At 38.2% G+C, this 14,996-nt stretch overlaps 1 protein-coding gene across 7 annotated transcripts in view; it reads right to left on the bottom strand.

Annotated features, from left to right (window-relative positions):
• DENND1A (DENN domain containing 1A) overlaps positions 1-14,996 on the bottom strand; it is a 496,671-nt gene that overhangs the window by 413,180 nt on the left and 68,495 nt on the right. The gene's annotated exons all lie outside the window — the stretch shown is intronic.

The raw sequence follows: 14,996 nt of genomic DNA on the forward strand, positions 1-14,996 counted from the left end.
AAACTCTGCCCACAAAGTACTAACTGCCCTCACTCTTTGTCGTGGATATTTCTGAATTTTCCTCTTAGTTTTCATGAAACATGGAAGAAAATCTAAGTATCTTTCTGCCACTCCTCTACAACACACTTCATTTATTCCAGTTGGTGGGGGGGGCGGTACCTAAGTAGAAGGCAATCACTAACTTTCTATCAAAATACATTCTGATTTCCACTAGAGCCATTGGGATTGCATGAATACAGAATATAAAAGTGGGGAGAGGTCCAGCTATGAAGCCTGGAAAAAGCCATGCGACTGGGGCAGTTTTCCCAGCCTCCATCAAATAAATGACCAATATGCTCCATTTTGCAGAGTTACAAGGATTAAAGTTCCTATTTATAAAGTACCCAGCAGAGTGTCTGACACACAGTAGGTGTGTAGCATTTACTATTATTTCTTCTTGACTCTTGGCACATTGTAGGTTAAGTTTTGAGGATAATAAAAAGCCTTTGCTGAACCAGAAATTTTACAGACAATTACATAAACAAGGCACTAGAAGATTATGATACTTTGTTTTATGCCAGCTGTGAACAAAATTCACCCCTGTAAGTCCAAGGCACTGGGTCTCCAAAGAGTGCACAACACTTACACATCAATTCCGACTTTCACAAAATAACTGAGGAAAGACTAATGGGCAATAATGCCCCTGGGTTCACATACGAATTAACAGGACTAAAGGAAATCTGGGCGTTAACAGTGTAACCAAGCTCATGCAAATTAGCTATGGGTGTTTTACTCACTAGTCTTGGCCGCCTGTGAGAGGAAAAAAAGTAACCAAATTTATTTTTTCAAATAAAATTATAAAGAGGAAAAACATGGTTTTAAAAAAAAAGAGCTAATACATTTTGTTTGTTTGTAATTAAAAGGAGAGGATATAAAATATTATTTCCAAAGAAAAGTGGCCCAAAAGCTAACTAGGCAGGTAAAATATATTGTACTTTTGGTCTGTTTTTTAAATATTTCATATAATAGGAGTTTTTTAACTGACTTAATATAACACACTATTCATTTCAAATTTGAGAAAATGCTAAAATACTACTGCATTATAACAAAATTTTACAGAGACGTGTACACTCCTTTTTCAATAATTTTTAATGCTGTCTTACAAGTAGTTATTCACATTGCGAAATTCACCAGACTTTTTCTTAGAAGAAGTTCCATTTCTGTTTCATGTGACAGTGACGTATTACAAAAGCAGTAACAACATGGGGCACCTGGGGGGCACAGCACAGTCGGCTTGGCATTCTCTCTCCCTCTCCCTCGGCCCCTCCTGCTCGTGCTCTAAGATAAATAAATCTACCTCTTAAAAAATAGTAACAATATAAAATTATTTGGAGTATTAATGGCACAAAACAGGTTAAACTACATTTCTGTGATCTTCTCTGGTTCCCTTACTAAACATTTATTAAAAAGCTACTACGAGGGAGGCACTCAGGATACTTCTATCATTAAATTTCTAATGCCATCAAATTCTCAAAAGAACCCTGTGAGGCAGATGGGGATAATTCTGCATTATTGGTGAGAAAAACAGAGATCCAAAAAAATTACTGCCTTACTCAAGTCAGTTTATTGGCCATTGATGGGCCAGGATTTAAACTCCAAACTCAGTATAGAGCCTGTAGTTCTCATATTATGCATGTTGTTTTCTTCCCATATTACTATATTTTCTGTAATTAAAATAATCAAAGTGATACACTACCCCAATGCATGTACAGACACGAGTGTCTCAACACTCAACAAAGATATTCCATTAGCCGCCCTTGCTTGCTCCTAAAAGGACTGAGCATTTTCAACAAACCAGGTCAAGTTAAAGGAGGAGAGAACACAACTTCAAAATAGTCTTATTGGATCACCACAACCCAGAAGCAACCATATTCTTCTATCTAGGGGTAAAAATATGGACAGAAACATACATACATACATACATATATATCTTTTCTGAAAACTGAAATACTATTTTTAAATTATTTTTCAAAGCTATGTAATTTCTATTAAAAAAAAAAAAAGTCTGCAAGCATGATTTCAGGAGTCCTTACCCTACCAATGCCAATCTCATTCCAAACCTCAAAATCAAAACCTCTCTTCCTGAAGATCTTCCAAAAAAAAAAAAAGACAAAACTTAAAGTTGAAAATCTACTCAAAGATAAATATCAAGAAAAACAGTGTTAATCTACTTTGAATTCATCTAATGTAACTTGGGGGTATAGACAAACCAATGCAACTTCTACATTATTTGACACCCTTCCTCTCTTTACGAACTGGCTACGAGTGAATCTGCATTACAGAAACACATGTGACAAAAACTGTACTAGCTCCTTTATTCTTCATACCAAGCCCCTACGGCAGCCCCATTTTACAGGTTAAAAAATAAAGAGCTAACTCACACAGCCTATCATCACACAGCTTATAAATGGCTGTACCTAAACTTATGTTTTTATAACCACACAGACACAAAACCTTGTTCCATCAGAGAAGCTGAACATCCCAGAACACAAGGGAACCACGATCCTTGAACAGATATCACAAGCACAGGGGTGTGTTTGGAGGCAGCACAGTACAGTGGGAAGAAACATGCCAGAATCACATCACTGATCCACTACTAGTAGCTCTATCACCTTAGGGCAAGTTACTTACTTCATCGCTCTGTCCCTTGCATTGCAACAGCTGTAAAACAGAGACAGTAATTCTTATCTTATGGGCTCTAAGAAGAATAAAATACCACACGTGCATATGTATGTGTGTGTGTGTATAAAGCAACTAGAAACTCAACAGATGTCCTATCCACACTCTTATCTACCCCTGGAGTTTTGCTCCATTTCCATGCTCAGTTACAAAAGCAGCAAGATGATGATGATGATAGAGCTGAGGAGCAAATGCAGAATCTACCAGTATTTTAATGAGGTCACTAGAAAATTGAAATGTTGGGGCCTCTGGGTGGGTCGGGAGTTAAGCATCTGCCTTTGGCTCAGGTCATGATCCGGGGTCCTGGGATCAAGCCCCACAGCAGGCTGCCTGCTCAGCGGGAAGTCTGCTTCTCCCTCTTCCATTCCCCCCTGCTTGTGTTCCTTCTCTCGCTGTGTCTCTGTCAAATAAGTAAATAAAATCTTTAAAAAATAGAAAATTGAAATGCTGACAAGCAAGAGTCATTAGCCACAATGGACCAAACTCAAACACTGCAAAATTTCCTCAAACTATATTAAATATTTCTGCCAAGCATTCAGTGCTGCACACTAAGAAGTTTTATTTTTCTTTGTGAACTTGGTTTCCTTCATAGTTGCAAGAAGGATCCAACTAATGATTTGGACCCTTAGGGAGTCCTACCTCAGAAATATCATTCCAAAAGAAAATCATGCCATCTACCCTCAATGGTATCCCCCAAAACCTCTCTCCACTTCCTCAGTTTCCAAACACGGCAGATGACTAAGATAGTTCAGACATTTTTATTTACAGGGAAGTCCTCTGCACATTAAATAGAAATTAGCATTTTTATGTGCATTATCTTCACGAAAGGATACACACAGGCAAAGGCCATGTCTTATCCACTCAGTTACATTCCACTCTCCATTCACCCGAGGCCCCCCAGAAAAGGCAGTGCAACGTAACACCTGGGTGACCGCAGGGATCATCCAAGGTCTGGGCTGAGCCACATGCTCTGTGCTGTTAACAAACACAAAAATGTCTGTTAGCCATGGGAATCCAGGTTTGAAAGATCATATAGGCTGAAGACATCAATGTGAACTGTATCAAGATAAGTAGTGAACCAAGGGAGCCCGGGGAGGGGGTGGCGGGCAGAATGAGCAAAGCCACAATGAAAGAGACAGAGTCACAGGATCCATTACTTTCCATTTCTAGTTTGTCCTCAGGAACCCCAGCTGCATTTTGCTTCCTGATCTTCCTTCTACAACAGATTCCCTCCACCTCCATCCCTGCCCTTCAGGAGGCAGTTTTAGTGAAATTCCTCTCCTTGCGTTCAAAAAAGCCTTAACAGGGACATGAGCCCATTGCCTAGCACACAGAAGGGATTCAATTAAACACATTTAAGAAAACAAGAGTACAAACCTTACAAAATACCTGACATCGGATGGGCATTCCTATAATTACAGTTCTCTCAACAGATAGGCCAAGTTCCCTTAATCCACTTATCAAATTACTGTTAAGGAAATAAACAGTATTTGACACAACATGACACTTTATTCTAATTTATCATCTAATAATAATTAAGCATTCAAAGCTTACAATGAAAGCACGGCTCTGTAGTTCATATTGTTCTTTTAAATTGAATAATTTGGAATCCTGTGAAGAGTTCCACCTTACAGCATATCCCCTCATTCTTGTGCAAATACAATCTGTCTATCAACATATTAGCATTTCAATCACCCTTGCTTTTTTCATAACTGGGAGAAGCTGTCTTCATTTATTCCTATTGAGCATCTACCACCTATGAATTATTTCTAAAGCTAAGCAGTAAAATTGAATTTAAATCCAAGTAAATGAGAAACTGAAACTGTTTTCAAACATAAATGTAGGACGTTAGTTTCAGTTACATACTTCCAAATATTATAAAAATTCTCTTCAATGATTAATTTACTTTAAGCTGAAAATAATTTTCTCTGAATTAAGTTGTTATAATAGCTGGAAATGGAAATCCAACGAGTTGTTATTTAAAGAATTCCACATCAATTTATATTCTGAGTAAATGCATCCACCATTTTAAGGAAAAAAAAAAAATTTAAGTCCCCTTTAAGCATCCCTTTAAGGCACTGACCATAAATGGTGTAATTTGCCCTGGACATCATTAAAATGTAAAGTTAATGAGGATTCAGCTGAAAACAGAAGGAATGTAACCTATTTTCAGGCAAAAGTTCTAACACAGCAATCAGAGGAAAAAGCTCTTTGATGTTTCTTTGTCTCTTCTCATTAATTTTTTTTTTGTCTCAAAAAAAGGCTACTTAAACTAAAAAAAAAATAAAAAATTATACACACACACACACACACCCCCGAAGTTTAAACACGATAATTATAACAGAACTCCAATGAGGTCATTAGAATTTTTTTTTTATGAGATAAATAAGAGTCAGTCACATATACATGGGGATAACACCACCTACCTGGCAGAGTTGTTATAAGGTTTAGATATATTGTAAGTACAGCGTGTAGCAGAGTAACTGACACATGGAAGCTACTCCCTGTTATTAATTCTCTCCTCTTTTGTCCCTCTCCGTCCCCAAGGACCCAGTATGGTGCTGACACAAAAACAGTGCTCAAAGAGTAGCCATTACTATTATCCCATATGATGTATTCTTTTTTCCTCCTGAAAAATTCACTATATTAACCCTAACCTTCTTTTCAAGATTTATGCAAGACTCAGCACCTCCTGTCACCAGGCAGGTGGGGCATTATCCAAATAACCAGCATGGAGTAAACAGTCCCATGTGACATTTTATCATGTGAAGTGCCTGCACAGGTATAAATATTATATCCTCTCTGGTTTTATTGCCTCATTTTACAATTATACTACTAAAGAGCAAACTAGCATGCAGAATGTTAAGTGGCATTCTGCTGCTTGGAATTTCATCCCAAGGCTCCATTCAGAATAACAAATGTGGGAGCTATTTCATCTCTGCTCTATTGTGAAGAAAGTCATCACCTTTACTTGAATATATACGAGGGTCTGGCTTTCTGCAACCCGTTCTGTGCTAAGTGAAATCTTAAACCAAATGTGATAATTACCAAGAAGGTGTCATTTAGGAAGGATTACAGTGTTTTCTAGAAAGATCTTACCATACACTTTGTTACTGTTCTACTAATTCCATAATCCAAGTAAACAAAACCTAATCAGTAATAAGTGAGTCTATCCAAGGTGATCCACACTTAAATACCACCAGAACTTAGAATTTCTCTACACCCAAGCAAAAAATTGTAAATTCAATAAACTAATCACCGTTATTCTAAATGTTGAGATCAAAATGTTTCTCTAGCAATTTTCATTTTAAAAGCATTTCCACATAAATTATCCCATTTTCACTGGTTCATTCGTTCCATAAATATTTATTAAATCTTCTTAGTATTGAGCACTGGCCATAGAGCAGTACACAGACTTGTAGTAATTGTAAGCTATGATAAATGCTACCAGAGCATACAGTGTAAGGAACAAGTTTACTTTGGTGATTTGTAAAGGTTTCCCTGAAGATAGAATATATGAAGTATGGTCTGGAGGAATGGGAGTTACCTAGTGAGGGGGAAAAAAAAAAAAAGGTGAGAATTTCAAGATAATGATAGTTGAGACAGAAAGAAATACCTAGTTTTTAAAGACAATTTCGATAAATCAATCAAATTATTCTGATACATTGAATATGGAGGATGAGTGAGAAGGTATTTGACAAGGACAAAGCTAGTGGGTTTCTAGCCTATATAACTGGATTTTTTTAAAAAATGTGTTGCTCACTAGAAGGGGACCAGATCTTCAATGGAGTTAACATGATAAAGGGCATCTACAAAAAAAACCTACAGTTAATATCATAACTTAAGGTAAAAGACTGAATGTTTCCTTTAAAAAAAAAAAAAAAGACAATGATATTCACTCCTACAACTTTTACTCAACTCTGTATTGGAGGTTCTAGCCAGGGCAATTAGGGAAGAAAAAGAAATAGATGCCATCAAGATTGGAAAGCAAGAAGTAAAATTATCTCTATTTGCATATGACAGGATCTTACATAAAGAAGATCCTAATAAATCCACCAAAATCTATTAGAACTAGTAGACTAGTTCAGCAAAATTGCAGCAAGATTACCAAAATAAATTGAAGGACATTCCATGTTCATGGAATGAACAATGGAATCTCAACAAAGTTGAGATCGTGATGCTCACCAAATGGATCTACGGACTCAACTTATTTCCCTATCAAAAACCCAGCTGGGTTTTTTGGGGATTTGGGGGATTTGGGGGTTTTTCTGCAGAAATTGATAGGCTGATCCTAAAATGCGTATGGAAATGCAGGGAACCCAGAAAAGCCAAAACAACCTTGGAAAAGAACAAACTTGGAAGATTCGTACTTCTTAATTTCAAAATTCACTCCAAAGGTAGGAAAATCAAGATAGTGTAATATTTACATAAGGATATGAACAGAAAAGTCTAAAAATAAATATTTACAATTGCCAATTTTTTTTAAAGATTTTTATTTATTTATTTGACACAGAGAGAGAGATCACAAGTAGGTAGAGAGACAGGCAGAGAGAGGGGGAAGCAGGCTCCCTCCTGAGCAGAGAGTCTGATGCGGGGCTCAATCCCAGGACCCCAAGATCATGACCTGGGCTGAAGGCAGAGGCTTAACCCACTGAGCCACCCAGGCATCCCACAACTGTCCATTTTTAACAAAGGAGTCAAGACAATTCAATAGAGGAAACAACAGTTTTTTCAACAAATAGTTCTGGGACAATTAGATATCCACTTGCAAAAGAATGAAGTTAGACTTCCTCCTTACACCATACACAAAAATCAACTGAAATGGAATATAGACTCAAATATGAGAAATATAACTATAAAAACTTTAGAAGAAAACATAGAAATAAATCTTTGTAACCTTAAGATGGAAAATGGTTTCTTAGAACACCAAAGCACAAACAATAAAACAAAAAACAGATAAATAAGACTTCATCAAAATTCAAAACTTTTGTGGTTCAGAGGACACGATCAAAAAAGGGAAACTTAACCTCCAAAATAAAGAAAGTACTTGAAAATCATGTATCTGAAAAGGGACTTGTATCCAGAATATATAAAGAGCTCTTACAACTCAATATTAAAAAGATAAATAACCCAATTAATAAATAGAAGATCTGAATATATATTTCTCCAAAGAAGATATACAAATGTCCAATAAGCACAAAGAAGGTGCTTATCATCATCAGTCATTAGACAAATATAAACCAAAACCACAGTAAGATACTACTTCACACCCACGAGGATGGCTATAAAAAGATGATGAACAATTAGCAAGTGCCAAGGATGTAAAGAAATTAAAACTCTTGTACCTTGCTGTGGGAATGTAAAGACCCAGTCTTCCTATGGGTCTATCCTTTACTCTCACACTACTACCATACTCACAATACTCTGACACCAGATATGTAAGGGTTTTTTCAGCTGGGTCTCCTCCTACCTACCTGAAGACAGTGTCAGATCTGACAGCTTAAGGGCTTAGTCCCACAAGGTTGCCCCTATTTCAGATGACCATCCCAAGAAGTGGTCCCCAAGTTGCCCACAACTTCTTGGCAAGTGACATAGGTGATAAAGGGTTAGTATCCAAAATATATAAAAAAGATACACAACTCAACATCCAAAAAAATAATAATAATCCAATTAAAAATGGACACAGAAGACACAGACATTTCTCCAAAGATGACATATGGCCAACAGACACATGAAAAGATACTCAACCCCACTCATCATCAGGGAAACACAAATCAAAACCACAATAAGATATCACCTCACACCTGTCAGAATGGCTAAAATCAAAAACAGAACAAACAACAGGTGTTGACAAGGGTGCAGAGAAACGGGAACCCTCTTGCACTGCTGGTGGGAATGCAAACTGGTGCAGCCACTATAGAAAATAGTGTAGAAGTTCCTCAAAAAGTTAAGAATAGAACTACTCTATGATCCAGTAATCACACTCCTGGGTTTTTACCCAAAGAATACAAAAACACTAATTTGAAAGGATATATGCACCCCTATGTCTGGTTGTTGCAGCATGATTTGCAAAAGCCAGATTATGAAAGCAGCCCAAGTACTTCAATAGATAAATGGATAAAGACGACGTATGTGTGTATATATGTTGTGCATAAATATGCATGTATATAGGTATATTTATACATACACACACACACACAGGAATATTACTCAGCCATAAAGAATGAAATCTTGCCATTTGCAACAACATGGATGAATGGAGCTAGAGAGTCCAATGCTAAGTGAAAAAAGTCAGACACAGACAAATACCATACAATGTCACTCATAAGTGAAATTTAAGAAACAAAACTTTACTAAGGAGAAAAAAGAAAAACAAACCAAGAAACAAACTCCTAACTATGGAGAACTAATGGTTACCAGAAGGAAGGTGGGGGATGGGAGCGGGGAGTAGTCCCCAGGTTACCCATAACTTCTGTCTGGCTTGGCTATAAAAGCAGAGGTTCAAAACAAAAACAAAAACAAAGCAGAGGTTCCCCTGACTTCCTTCCCCTTGGACTGGTTTATCTGCCAGAAGAGCTCACAGAACTCTGGGCAACACTTATGTGTACCAGTTTATTAATATGATAAAAGATATGATAAAGGATACAGATGATAAAGATAAAGAGACACACAGGGCCCAGGCCTGAGACGGCCCCAAGCACACGGAGTTAGGGTATGTAACCATGCCACCGAATGGATGTCTTCATCCACTTGGAGGCTCCCATACTACTTTTATGGAGCTTTCACCGTGTCAGCTTGATCAATTACTAACTCCAGTTCCAGCCTCTTTCTTCTCTCTAGAGAATGGAGGTTGGGCCTGAAAATTCTAAGCTTCTAATCATGGCTTGGTCTTTCTGGAGACCAGCCTCCATCTAGGAGCCACTGAGGAGCCCACTCAGAGTCACCTCATTAAAATAAAAGACACTCCTACCCCATAGGAAATTTCAAGGGATTTAAAAGCCCAGTGTCAGAAACTGTGGTCAAATCCAAACAGTAGAACAAAAGATGCTCCTAGTGCTCTTAGGACTTGGGAAATTACAAAGGTTGTAGGATGTCTGTGCTGAGAACTGTGATCAAAGATGAAGTGTTAGATGATCTCAGGGGGCTGAGATTGAGCCCACACTGGGCTCCCTGCTCAGCGGGGAGTCTGCTTCTCCCTCTCCACCCCACTGCTTGCATGCACTCTCTCTCACACTCTCCCCTCTCTCAGATAAATAAATAAAATCTTAAAAAAAAAAAAAGACTGAATGTTAGAACAAAAGATTCTCCTAGCACCTCTACTTACAAAGATTTCAGGAGCCCTGAGTCAGGGACTAGAGGCAAAGACCAATATACGTTATTTCTTATTATTTCACAGAATGGAAAATGGTGCATCTGCTTTTGAAAAAAGCGTGGCAGTTCCTCAAAAGGCTAAAAATATAATTACCATATAGTCCAGCAATTCCACTTGTAGGTATGTACCCAAAGGAATTGAAAGCAGGGACGCAAACAAATGCCTGTATGTCATTGTTCATTGCAGCATGACTCACAACTGCCAAAAGGTAGAAACAGCCCAAGTATCCATCGACAAATGAATGGATAAGCAACATGTGGTAGATATATACACAATGGAATATTATTCAGCCAAAAAAAAAAAAAAAAAAAAAGAAGATCCATTACCTGCTACAACACAGAAAACCTTGAAAACATCACACTTAATTAAATAAGCCAGCCACAAAGGATAAATATTGTGTGAGTCCACTCAAATGAATAACCTGAAATAAGCAAATTCAGAGACAGGAAGTAGATCAGAGGTTACCAGGGGCTGGTCAGGGGGAAGATGGAGAGTTACTGCTGACCGGTTACAGAGTTTCTATTGGGAGTGATGAAACGGTTTTGGTAATAGAGAGTGGAGATGGTTGCATAGTAGTGTGAATGCAATTAATGCCACTGAATTGTACAATTAAGATGGTTGACATGACGAATTTTAAAATACAGACATATTACCACAGTTTAAATAAATTAATGTAATATATCAAACACCATAAACTTTACTCTCTAAACAGGAGAACTGAATGGTATATGAATTATATATCCCAATAAAGCTGTTAAATAATTAAAATTAGGGGCACCTGGGTGGCTCAGTCAGTTAAGCACCCAACTTTTGATCTCAGCTTAGGTCTTGTTCTCAGGGTTGTGAGTTCAAGCCCCACAATGGGCTCTAGTAAAGCCTACTTAAATAAATACATACATACATAGATATGTAAATAAATAAACAACTAAAATTAAACACTGAACTGATGGCTTTAACAGCAATTAGACACAGCCGCAAAGAGAACTGGGAAACTGGAAAAAGACTTGAAGTGATTGAAATGCAACAGAGAGAAACAGACTGAAAACACAAAATAATATGGTTTAAAACTGTAAAGGAAAAAGTGAGGAGGAAGAAGAGAGTGTGGAGGGAAGAAATGAGAATTAGAGATATAAAGAAGAAAGATCCCAATCCTCAGAGTCATAGAGTTAAATCCTAACCAAGATACATAAGAAAAACCCACTGCTAGGCACATGTGATTGCTAAACTGGAGAACAAGACAGATTATCTACACAAAAATGATAACTAGTATGCAAGGTGACTTCAACAGCACCAACAGAAGCCAGAAAACACTTAAATGATAGTTCAAATGTGCTTAAAGAAAGGAACTGTCAATCGGGGGGCTCTGGGGTGGGGGGAGAAAAACACAACAACATACTTTTCAGATAAACAAAAACAGATTTGTCAGCAACAAAGAGATATTATTCAAGCTATAATAAAATGATCCCAGGCAGAAAAATATCTGAGATGCAAGGAGACAAGAAGAAAAAATAAAACAGAAAATAGGTTACTTTAAATGACTGGCTATCTAAAAATTAACACCATATAGGTTTAAAGTAAAATATACAACAATAAAAGCATACAAGCTGGGAGAGGAGTGATCAAAGTTTAAAGAATATAAGGTCCTTATATTTTTCAGAAGGAGGATAAATATGCCAATTAACTTGCTAAATTACATAAGCAGGTTCTGAGAGACTACATATTTGTTCTGGTTAACATCATGAATTCTAAAAGCCCACTATGTCGGTAATGCAGGACTAGAACAGATCTACTACTTCATAGCTGTGTGCCATTGTGCAGATTACATAACCTCCCCATGCCACCTGTTTCCCCACCTGTCAAACTGAGACAATAATAGTATCTATCTCACAGGGGGTTTGTGAGGATTAAATGAGCTGTATGTAAATCATCCAGAACAGTAACTAGTACATAGCAAACCTTACATTAAGTCGTAGCCACTATTATTTTTAGTGTAACTATTAAAAAAACATAGAAATACTACTTACGTTCGAATTATAAGAGAATATAAATGGAACAATAAAAATGCCTGATTAATCCAGAAGAAAGTAAAAAGGAAAAAACAAATATGAGAGAGCATATAAGCAGCATTCCCAGTGAAAGATACGGATAATCAGACTGGATTTTAGAAGATCCAGCTAAAATGTTACTTATAAGAGACACATTTCAACATTAAGATGGAAAAAAATAAGAAAATAAAAGGATGGAACTGTACAACTTGATAAGTTTTAGCCTAGTTTTTCACTGAAGAAACCATGGCCACAACCAACCACTTCCCAAAATTTCCTCCTGCTCCTTTGTAATCTACCCCTTCCCGCCACTGCCCACCATCCATCCCTAGGAGACCACTGATGTGGTTTCTGTCACTGTAGATTTATTGCATTTTCTATGAGGTTATATAAATGCAGACAGTATACACTTCTGGGGGGGGGGTGTTCTGGCTTCTTTCACTCAGCATCACCATGTTGAGATCTACCCAGGTTGATGAGTGTGTCAATACTTTGTTCCTTTTTATTACTTACTAGTATTCTATTGCATGCATGTAACTGGATTTCTTTATCCATTTCTAGCCCCTCCAGAGGGCAAATAATGATAAAATTAAGAAATGGCCTCTGGGTAAAGGTCAAATCCAGAGCATTCCTAGGATAACACTGTCTAAAGATGAAGCTGAAAGTAAAATTTTTAAAAGTCTTTGTAAGACCAGTGAAAGATCCAAGGTGTTATTATAGAGAACCATTCAGTCAAACAACAGGGCTTTAATAAGCTTAAGAGTATAATTCCCTCAGTAGCCTCATCAGAAACCCAAAGTAGAAAAGGACTAACCTCAAAGACATTTGTGGATATGAATATAATGTGAAGGAGCAAATTCCAAAAGATCCATAGAAGAACCAAGGACTTTACAGACCTGTGCTGGGAAAAACACTACCAGCTAAAAGTGACAGAGACAAAATGAAGAACAACAACAAAAAAAGACAAAAAAAAACAGGCATTGGAAACACCAAATTCTATAGGCCAGAAACAGGCTGCAAAAACTACTGAGTTTAAAAAAAAAAATTTTTTTTTAACTTTTATTTTAAAAATAAATAAATAAAGAGAAAACTCAGAATCCAAAAGCCTAGAAATGGAACTAAGAGCCATGGAGAATCGTTCTCAGGAGCAGGACTGAGTCTCCCATCAAGAAACTTCTGACATGGGGTGCCTGGGTGGCTCAATGGGTTAAAGCCTCTGCTTTCGGCTCAGGTCATGATCCCAGGGTCCTGGGATCGAGCCCCACATCGGGCTCTCTGCTCAGCAAGGAGCCTGCTTCCCCCTCTCTCTCTGCCTGCCTCTCTGCCTACTTGTGATCTCTCTCTATCAAATAAATAAAATCTTAAAAAAAAAAAAAAAAAGAAACTTCTGACATTTGCCCAGCCTTATTTCAGAACTGCTATGGAGCAGGGCCTTTTGTGCACTATGTGCCTTCCTCCTTTTTAGAAGAAAGAGGTCTGCAGCAATCATCTTAAGATAATCCTGCCATTAGAGGGGCACCTGTGTGGCTCAGTTGGTTAAGCGTCTGCCCTTGGCTCAGGTCATGATCCCAGGGTCCTGGGATGGAGCCCCGCATCAGGCTTCCTGCTCAGTGGGGAGTCTGCTTCTACCTTTGCCTCTGCCTGCTTCCCCCCCTGCTTGTGCTCTGTCATCAAATGATTAAATAAAATCTTAAAAAAAAAAAAAAAAAAAGACTATCCTGCCAATCCTGCCATTACATGTGGTGGGGCAGGACAGGGTGGGGGAGACAAGTAACTTCTCTTAGCTTACAAATTAGAAGGGCTTGTGCTTCAGAAGCTGTATTTAAGGAACTATATCTAAGGTGCCTCATCCCCATCTAGGCCTGATACAGTCAGGGGATAGTGGGGTCTGAGCTGATGCTATAATGGGATGAAACTTTGAGGTGCTGAACGTGGGAGAGACTGGGCGTACATATATTTCCATCACAATTGTTTGCTCCCTGCTCCCTCTACTGAGCTCCCATGGCACTTTGGCCCGTTTCTAATATGCGTATCCCAAATATCTACATTTACTGGTTTAGTGTTTATTTTCCTCATCAGATTTAAACTCCTTAAAAACAAAGTGTTTTTACTTATATCCTCGGCACTTACTGGTCCCTCAAATACCTGTTTGAATTCATGAGTTAGAATATGAAGAAAGCCCAGGCTGTCAGGGAGTGAGACCATGCAAATCCATGCTGATGACACCACACTGGGTACATTTGTGAGTCCCCATTGAAACACATACGTTCACTAGCAATTAAAAGCAAGAACAGTCAGGAGTGCCTGGGTGGCTCAGTCAGTTGGGCACCCAACTCCTGGTTTTGGCTCAGGTCATGATCTCAGGGTCATAAGATAGAGCCCCACATTGGGCTCTGCGCTGAGCGTGGAACCTGCTTGGGATCCTCTCTCCCTCTGCCCCTTCCTCCACAACCCCTCCACCCATGGCTTGTGTTCTCTCAAACAAAACAAGCAAGAATAGTCCCTTTATGGACCACAACGGCACACGGAACACTGGAAAGTAGGCCTGGATCTTAGGAACATCCTGAAAACACCACCACCCTATATATAAACCGTACTTTAATAGCCTGACATACTCAAAAGCATTGTCTGATTAGAGTACAACTGGTTAAGGGAAAAAACCTCCCAAAGATGATTTTCTTCATTTTAAATCTGACTGTAAATAACCAGTAATAGGTTATACTCAGGGCAGGGTAGAGCTGGCTCCCCAGCTGTTGTGTAAAAGAAGAGAGAGGGGTGGAAGGCGAAAATACTTCATCTAAAACAACACTTGTAAAAGGCCCTGAATGGAAGACAATGAAATTATGAGTTCTAGCTAGTTG

This window comes from Lontra canadensis, unplaced genomic scaffold, assembly GCF_010015895.1.
Source record: "Lontra canadensis isolate GAN:19392208 unplaced genomic scaffold, GSC_riverotter_1.0 scaffold30, whole genome shotgun sequence".
Taxonomy (NCBI): domain Eukaryota; kingdom Metazoa; phylum Chordata; class Mammalia; order Carnivora; family Mustelidae; genus Lontra; species Lontra canadensis.